We start from the raw sequence: 9,145 nt of genomic DNA, 5'->3' as shown, positions 1-9,145 counted from the left end.
GGCATGTACTGCTATGTGACGATGCCCTTCGGCCTTAGAAACATAGGTGCCAGGTACCAACGGTGCATGACCTAGGTCTTTGGCGACAACATTGGGTGAACCGTCGAGGCCTACATAGACGACATCGTGGTCATGACTAGAAAGGCCGAGGGTCTCGTCGATGACTTGAGGATAACCTTCAAATGCCTTAGAGAGAAGGGCATCAAGCTCAATCCCAAGAAGTGTGTGTTCGGGGTCCCTCAAGGCATGCTCTTGGGATTCATAGCCTCGAAACGCGGCATTGAAGCCAACCCAGAGAAGGTCTCGGCCATAACTGGCATGGGACCAATCAGAGACCTCAAGGGAGTATAGAGGGTCATGGAATGCCTTGCGGCCCTGAGCCGCTTCATCTCGCGCCTCGGCGAAAAAGGTTTGCCTCTGTACCGACTCTTGAGAAAATCCGAGCGCTTTTCTTGGACTCCCGAGGCCGAAGAAGCCCTCGACAGACTCAAAGCACTGCTCACGAATCCTCCCATCCTGATACCCCTAGCCATAGACGAGACCCTCTTACTCTACGTTGCCGCAACGACCCAAGTGGTTAGCGCTACCGTAGTGGTGGAGAGGCAGGAAGAGGGGCATACTCTGCCCACCCAACGACTTGTTTATTTCATCAGTGAGGTGCTCTCTGAGACCAAAGCACGCTACCCCCACATCTAGAAGCTGGTCTACACCGTGGTCCTGGCCCAACGCAAACTGCGTCACTACTTCGAGTCGCACCCAGTGACTGTGGTATCATCTTTCCCCTTGGGCGAGATAGTTCATAACCGGGAGGCCTTGGGCAGGATAGCCAAGTGGGCTGTCGAGCTTATAGGGGAAACCTTGACCTTTGCACCTCGAAAAGCGATCAAGTCTCAGGTCTTGGCTGATTTCATGGCTGAATGGATAGATACCCAACTGCCACCTGCTCAAATTCAGATGGAGTGCTGGACCCTGTACTTTGACGGATCCCTGATGAAGACCAAGGCAGGTGTGGGTCTACTCTTCATTTCGCCCCTCGGAGTACACATGCACTACATGGTACGGCTCCACTTCGCCGCCTCCAACAACGTGGCCGAATATGAGGCTCTCATCAACGGCCTACAAGTCACCATCGAACTTGGGGCACGGCGCCTCGATGTCCGAGGCGACTCGTGGCTCGTCATAGTTCAAGTGATGAAGGAGTCAAACTACCTCGACCCCAAAATGGAGGCTTACTGCAAGTTAGTACGATGCCTTGAAGACAAGTTCGACGGTCTCAAACTAAATCATGTCACACGGAAGTACAACGAGGACGCCGACGAGCTGGCAAAGATGGCCTCGGCATAGGCCCCGGTCCCCCCGAACATCTTCGCCAGAGACCTCCACAAACCTTCCATTGGATACACCTCAGCAATAGAGGGGGGCCCACCTGTGGAACCCATAGCGAAGCTCGACGCCCCCTCTACTGCCGAGACCCCCTCGACCGAGCTTGAGGTCATGGAAGTCAACGCCGAGCCTCCATAGACTGATCAGGACACGGATTGGCGAGTCCCGTTCCTCGATTGGCTTGATCGGGGGGAGCTTCCTGACGACAGAACCGAAGTGCAATGGCTTGCACGCCAAGCCAAGACCTACGCCCTCTACAACGACGAATTGTACCGGCGAAGTCCCTCAGGTGTCCTCCAACGGTGTATCAGTTCCGAGGTGGGCCAAGCCCTGCTTTGGGACTTACACGCAGGCGCCTGCGGGCACCATGTGGCGCCTCGGACGCTCGTAGGGAACACTTTCTGCCAAGGGTTCTACTGGCCGACGGCAGTCGCCGATGCTACCAAGCTAGTACGCTCCTGCGAAGGATGCCAATACTACGCTTGGTAGACACATCTCCCGGCCCTGGCCCTGCAAACCATCCCCATCACATGGCTGTTTGCTGTGTGGGGGATCGACATGGTCGGGCCTCTACAAAAGGCCCCCGGGGGCTACACCCATCTACTGGTATCAATCGACAAGTTCTCCAAATGGATCGAGGCTCGTCCGATCAATCAAATCAAATTCGAGCAGGCGGTGTTGTTCTTCACTGACATTATCCACAGGTTTGGGGTCCCCAACACCATCATCACCGACAACGGGACGCAGTTCACCAGCAAAAAGTTCCTGACGTTTTGCGATGACCACCACATCTGTGTGGCCTGGTCGGCCATAGGACACCCAAGGACCAACGACCAAGTAGAGCGTGCCAACGGCATGATCCTACAAGGCCTCAAGCCAAGGATTCACAACCGGTTGAAAAAGTTTGGCAAGAAATGGCTCGCCGAACTCCCGTCGGTCATCTGGAGCCTGAGGAACACTCCAAGCCGAGCCACAGGATTCACGCCTTTCTTCCTAGTCTATTGGGCCGAGGCCATCCTCCCCACTGACTTGGAATATGGTTCCTCGAGGCTGCAAGCCTATAACGAACAAAGCAACCGCACCACCCGAGAGGACACCCTTGATCAATTGGAGGAAGCCCGAGACGTCGCGCTACTACACTCAGCCAAATACTAGCAGAGCCTACGGCGCTATCAGGCCCAACGTGTCCGAGGCCGAGACTTGAAGGTAGGCGACCTGGTGTTGAGGCTAGCATAGAGCAACAAGGGTCGCCACAAGCTGACCCCGCCACGGGAAGGACCGTACATCATCGCCCAAGTGCTAAAGCCCAGGACCTACAAGCTGGCCAACGAGAAGGGCGAAGTCTTCACCAACGCTTGGAACATAGAACAGCTACGTCGCTTTTATCCCTAAATTTCCAAGCATTGTATATGTCGTTTCTCGAAACACAATTAAAAAGCGTTCTTTAGTTGGTCTAACTTTTCAAGAAACCCCCCGAGCCCATCGTAGGCCTCGGCAATACAGTAACACGGCAAGGGAGACTCAGTTCTGCCTCGGCAGAACCAAGCCTCCCTTGGGGGCTAGATAGGGGACCCCCTAGGTGTCCCCTAGGTCCCACGCACCATTCTTTAGTTGTTTTTCACAAAAATTCCTACGCCAAGTCCCTAGCAGGCCCTGACAAATCAGTTGTAAAAACTCCTCGGACCAAGGTCTGTTTCCTAAGTAAGAGGCTGGTAGAGTCACGAGACGGCCTACGCCTCTGGGCTACGGCACCCCCTCACTACCTCTCGCTCAAGGGATGGCTTAGGCCCCAAGGGGGTGTTTTGCAAATGAAATCCGATCAGGAGCAACAGAGGGCAGAGGCTCGGAAACATAAGAAAAACAACTAAGAAACACAAGTACTTCAAAAATAAAGGCCTCAATGGCCACAAGCGTTACAATACAAAAAATAACCCCTATTCTATTTTTACATAGCCCCCGGGGCCCAGATCAAGGCTTAGGGCCTTCAGCACCAGCAGATGGTAGGGGAGGAACCACCTCCTCTTCGAAGAGCATCGCCAGCGCCGTGCCAGGGCCTTCTGCCGCCTCCATCAGCTTCGCAACTGCCGCGTCGGCCTCCTCCTCATCATCAGGCAGAACATAGCCATCACTGATGGCCGGGAGGTCGACGCCAAGGTAGTGAGAGGAGATGACAGCCAACACCCGCTTGACACCCATGTGTAGTGCCCCTCGGAGCCGCTCGTGCATCTGGCTGCTCAGCGCAATCAAGCGGCTCCCAAGGGAGCTGCCTGACTGAACCCCCTTGACCTCCAAGGCCTCGCAGGCGGAAAGGGTAGCATGTTTCAGCGCCTCATGCTCCCCGATCTCGGTCTCGAGCACCGTCTGCACCGAGGCTTCCTTGGCCTTCTGCTCCCAGCATCGGGTCTCAGCCTGACAGGCCTCGGCCTTCTCCTTCAACCGCTGGGCCTCGACCTGAGTGGCCTCGGCCACCCTGGAAGCTTCACTTCCCAGCTCTGCGTCATACAAGGAAGTCAGGGAGCAAACATAAGGAAAAGGAAACAAAACAAGGGGACTGGAACTCAGCCTCGACCGTCCCCTTCAAAACCACAGCCTTGATTTGCGAGGCCTCAACCATAGCAAGGGCCTCGTTCAGAGTGCCTTTTGTCAGCTGGTGTGCACTCTCCTCTATCCCCAGCTGCCCGGTGAGGGCCTTGCCCGAGGCCATCGCTTCCTCGGCTTAGGACCTGAAGGCATCCCGATCGCTGACCGCGCGGGTAAGCTCCTCCTCCAGCTCCTTGACCCACACCGCCAAAGGGGCGAGCTATGTCTGGGCCATGGCTGCCTCGACCTTTGCGTTGGCACAGCGAAGGCGGAGGTCCTCCACCTTCGCGCTTCGCGTCGACAGAAGCTCATTAGCGTCGGCAAGAAGGCCCTTCTGCCGCTGAAGCTGGTCCCAGATGCCCCTGTCCCGCCGGAGAAAAAACGACTTCCTAAGAGACCGGATCTCGAGCTCCTGAGGAAATAGAACAGAGGTCGTCGATTGCAACAAAACTGAGAAAAGAACGACGTCATGCGAGAAAGGAAAACGCGAACCTGGGTGACTCCGGGCAGTTCATCGGCCACCACGGACAAGGCTATCCGCAGCGACCGCTCCGCCAGCTGGCGGTATTGCTCGAAGGTGCCCCAGCGCCCACCCTTGGCTACATCCTCAAGGGCGAACAGAGGCTCCCCCTTAGGGTCATCCCGGCTCCGCCACAGTACCCACGGGTGATCCCACCCGTAAGGCTTGGGTTGCGCCCGCACGAGGGCCGAGCTTTCCTCGTCCAAGATCAGCGCTGGTTGTTCCACGGCACCAGCATCCTTGGTGTCGACCACCTCCAGCACTCGGGAAGTATCGTCGAAGATCGGATAGACCTCCGCCTCCTAGGCGCTCTCTCGCAACAACGGCGGCCCCTGAACCAAGGGCGCCACCGAGGCCTCCGCCGCCTTCATCTCCGCCTCCTGGACGGATGGCCCCGCCGCCATTACAATGGCCTTGATGGTCTTGGGGGCTCCAGCCTCTGCCATCATGGCCTCGGAGGATGCAAAAACACCGCCCGCGACCACTACGGTCTCGGCAGTCTCGGGCGGCCCATCCTCCGTCGCCTCAACCTTGGAGACCCTAGGGGCTTTGGCAACCAAGGGCACACCGGCCCCATCCAACTCAGGAGCCTCGCCCCCGTGGGACGGAAGCGCCCCCTCCCTCGTCTATGTAGGGGCCACCTCGGCTGCCCCTCCTTGGGCGGCCAGTTCTTTCAGGTCGACCCTCGCCGATGCCGCACCGTGGTGGATGGTGGCTTGTGCCTCCGCCACCCAGTGGGCGGAGGAGCCGGGGCTCACCTTAAGCGCCTTAAGGGGCGCTAAGGGAAGGTCATCCGCAAGCCGCTTCCGACTAAGGAAAATTAACTTACAAGGTCAGCGCGAGACCAAAAAGCGAACAGAAGACACTATGACCCTGCCAAGAATACACTTGCCTTGAACAGGGCGGCAACAGCTTCGCCACGACAAACCTCATCCGCAGCGGTGGAGGCGGTGGCAGAGGTGTCGCCTCTGTATCCATCGGCGCCGGTTGGTCTTCAGCGGACCCCGGTGCCCCTTCGGTCCTCTACAGGGGCGGTGGCATCGCCTCCACTGCCACCTGCTCCACCACGGCCACCGAGCCTACCGGGCTGATGGCGCGTTTGCCTAACGCCCGCGCCTCGGGCGTGTCGGCCTCAGCCCCGGAGCGGGCAACCGCCGGCCCCGGGTCCGCTTCTCCTCCCCTTCCCGGGGGTGCCGGGCTGCTTGCCAACACTTCGGGCGCCACCTCCACGACATTAGGAAGGTGGTCCAGGGGACCACGCCCTTCCTCGCCCTTATCGTTCCCATCCGAGGCCTCCGTCGACAACGACGTCGACGGGGATTCCTCCAACGGGAGACCATCCTTTCGTTGTTGACGGTAGCGCTTATCCAGCTCCTCGCGCGCGAGGATGTGCTTCGTGCGCTTCACCGCCTTGGCGTCCTTTCGCCTCTTATGTGCATCGGCGTAAGCACGGTTGATCGCCCGCCACCCCACGTCCTTGGGAACGGGCGGTGGAGAGGAGCGCACGTCCCTCATCCCCTAAAGGAACGACAAACACGCATGAGGGAACAAGGGGTAAGGGGAGACTGAGGAGGTTTAGAGGCTACAATGGCACACGACTTACCAGCGAAAGGAACCCCCACGACAGCCGCATCGCGATAGGGGTCAAGTTGCCGCCCCTTAGCTTTACCTCTACCCTCTCCCCCACTCGACAAAGAATTTCCTCATCGAAAAGGGCGGAGGAGGACATCCGGGTGCCCTCAATGGGCTCACCCGGCTTCATCTCAAACAGTCGCCGCTGCCGAGCCATCAGCGGCAGCACCCTCCGGTGGTGGAAGGCGGCCACGACCACAGCCATGGTGAGGCCATGGCCTCGCAGCCTCGCCAGCCCCTCTAGGAGCGGCTCCAGCTTGGGCTGGTCGACCTTCGGGACACCCCACTTCCATTTCTCCGAGCAACTCCCCACAATCCACCCGGTGTAGGGGGGGAAGCCCTCCGTCATCATTGCGGAGGTAAAACCAACTCGTGTACCACCGGTGGTTGGAGGACGCGAGTTGGGCCGGGATGTAGAGGTGCAGGCAGTCCTGACACACTTGGAGAGTGCAGCCTCTGGCCCTCGCTGCCTTCCTCTTACCCGACGTGCCCATCGACTTGGTAGTATGCCCCGCCCGGAACAGATGGAGCCACAACTCCCAATGGGGAGCGATCCCTAAATACCCCTCGTAGATGGCAACAAAGATAGCCGCCTGAGCGATGGAGTTGGGATTAAAATTATGGAGCTCTACGCCGTAGTAGTGCGGGAGCACCTGCATGAACCGGTACACCGGGACGCCGAGGCCGCACTCATGGAAGGAGACAAAGCTCACGACGTAGCCGTCACGAGGCCTCAGCTCTGGCTCGGCGTACGGAGCAATCCACTCCGGCCTAGTGGGGTCTGTCACCGGGCGGAGGAGTCCACCGTCGACAAGCAACTGGAGCATCTCCTCGGTGACATTCGATGGATCCCAGGGGTCCACCTCGACAACAATGATGTTGCCGGCCATGGGTAAGACGAAGGAATCGAGGGCAACGGTGAGTTTTTTCTCTCCCTCCCACGCTCTCACTTTTTTCTCGCTGTCTCTCTAGGCTCGCTCTTCTCTCCTCTTCTTCCCGGCACCCGCTGCGCTAGCGATGGCATGACGAAGACGGTGCTAATGCAGGCAAGGTAAGATGAGGAGGAGCGAGACTCCTCGAGTATTTATGCAAGGAGGAGGTGAAATGAACGGGCAACGAAATCAGGGAGGTTTTCCCCGTCCGGCGCAGTTAACCACGAGCCGATTTCATCAGCCCACGCGCCCACATCTCCCGCATTTAATGCGAGGACGGTTACGTCCCATCCACCACGTCATGCTTGGCCACTACGGCAGTAGGCGTCATTTCGACTCCCCATGAAACTACCTCAAAAGGCGTGCCACCCGTGCCGAGCCAATAGGGAAGATATTCCCTGTGGCCTATTCCTTTCTTATGAAGGAACCGGGCTCTGAACCTATTACGATCTAGGGGTTCGAAGGCTGGGCCCCAAAGGGTTTCGACAGCCACCCCAGGATAACAGAGTCAGGGACGACCGCGGGCGAGCCCATACGGGGCCAAGGCCCAAGCAAGCGAAACGCTTGGGATGCCCAAAGTTGTGTCCGAGACTGGAGGAAAGTCTCTGAATGGGATCCCACCGTAGGGAGGCACCAAGCCCCCGAGGCCCAGCGAATGGCCTCGGCACCCACTAGAGACATCCTCTGGTACTCTTGGAGTGTGTCTCTGGACCGCTAGCCATCCCCTAGCGAACGGGGTATGGGCCTCCACTCGGACTACCCGATAATAGCTCACCAGAAGTGCCATCGCTCATGCCCATCGAGGGTAGCGAGGCACATTCTACCCCTCCTTCCGAGCGAAAAGGAAGCGTGAGGGTCATACCCAAAGTTAGGGGGGGCCCTGATGAACCTCTCGCTCCGTGCGGAGGCTAGAGGGCTTTTTCCTGCAGCCTCGCCGAGACCCCCACAACCCGAACTTGCGCTTATGGGCTTGGCAAATGCAATAAGAACTACTCGCTCAAACGCGAAAATGGAGAAAGCCCCTAGAGGAGTAACTTCACTCCTCTAGGGGCTTGGGGGCTACACCCGGCGGGTGCGCTCGCACGCACCCACCGGAATCTCAAAAAACAAGCCCCAATTCCTACGGAGCATGTGTAAACCGAGCCTCGGCAAACCCTCAGGGGGAGTGCACGCACTCCCCCCGATGCTTGGGGGCTACTGTCGGGTACCTTAGAACGGGGTACCCCGAGTGTCGGGTACCTTAGAACAGGGTACCCCGAGCAAACATCAAATGGGTCGCTAAAGTCCCATCTAAAAAATAAAGCTAGAAGGTAAGTCATGGGCCCCTCATCCGCCACGACCGAGCCCACTGGGTCCTCCTCCTCGCCTTGAGCCTCGAGCAGGAGGTCTCGGCATCCTAACAAAAACTCCACCTCATGCGAGGCTCTCCAGGGAAGGCCTCGGCAGGGGACACCGTCTCTGCCTCACCCGAGGCTCTCCGCGGAAGGCCTCGGTAGGGGGTGCATTCTCCGTATCGTGCGAGGCGTCTCACACAAGGCCTCGGCAAGGAGCCTGATCTCCATCTCACGCGAGGCCTCGTTCTCTGTGTCGCTCGAGGCTGGGTCATCCGCAGCCCATCACCCCCCCACCTCGACCGACCCTCCAGACAGCACGTCATGTCTCATTAATGCTTCAACCACTCCCACAATCTCAGCCGGATGATGGCTCAATGCCACAGAAGGGCCGATGGGACTCAAGGTCGCATCAGCGCCATACCAGCTGGGACAGGGCACGGCGGGGATTACCGGCCACTGTGTCCTAACACTGTACCCACGATCAGCCACCCACTTGAGGCCTCGGCACTGTACACCAAGGTCTCGGCTATCTTGGGGTTCATGCCTACTGAGACCCCTCCACTGTAGTGCAAGCCTCGACACTGAACAAGTCTTGGCCTCGTGCATAGTCCGTCCACAGTGGCTTGCACGTTCACCGCCACACCCACTCCGAGGCATTCCTGGGGCTCCCATGACACACAGGATCTGATGGGACGACCACGCCGCCCCAGTGCTCCAAGGACGGACCACTTTGATGACCACACCACCACAGGAACAGGCTACAG

Source organism: Miscanthus floridulus, chromosome 7 (assembly GCF_019320115.1).
Source record: "Miscanthus floridulus cultivar M001 chromosome 7, ASM1932011v1, whole genome shotgun sequence".
NCBI classification, from domain to species: Eukaryota; Viridiplantae; Streptophyta; class Magnoliopsida; order Poales; family Poaceae; genus Miscanthus; species Miscanthus floridulus.
Note: the sequence above shows the minus strand (reverse complement) of the source record.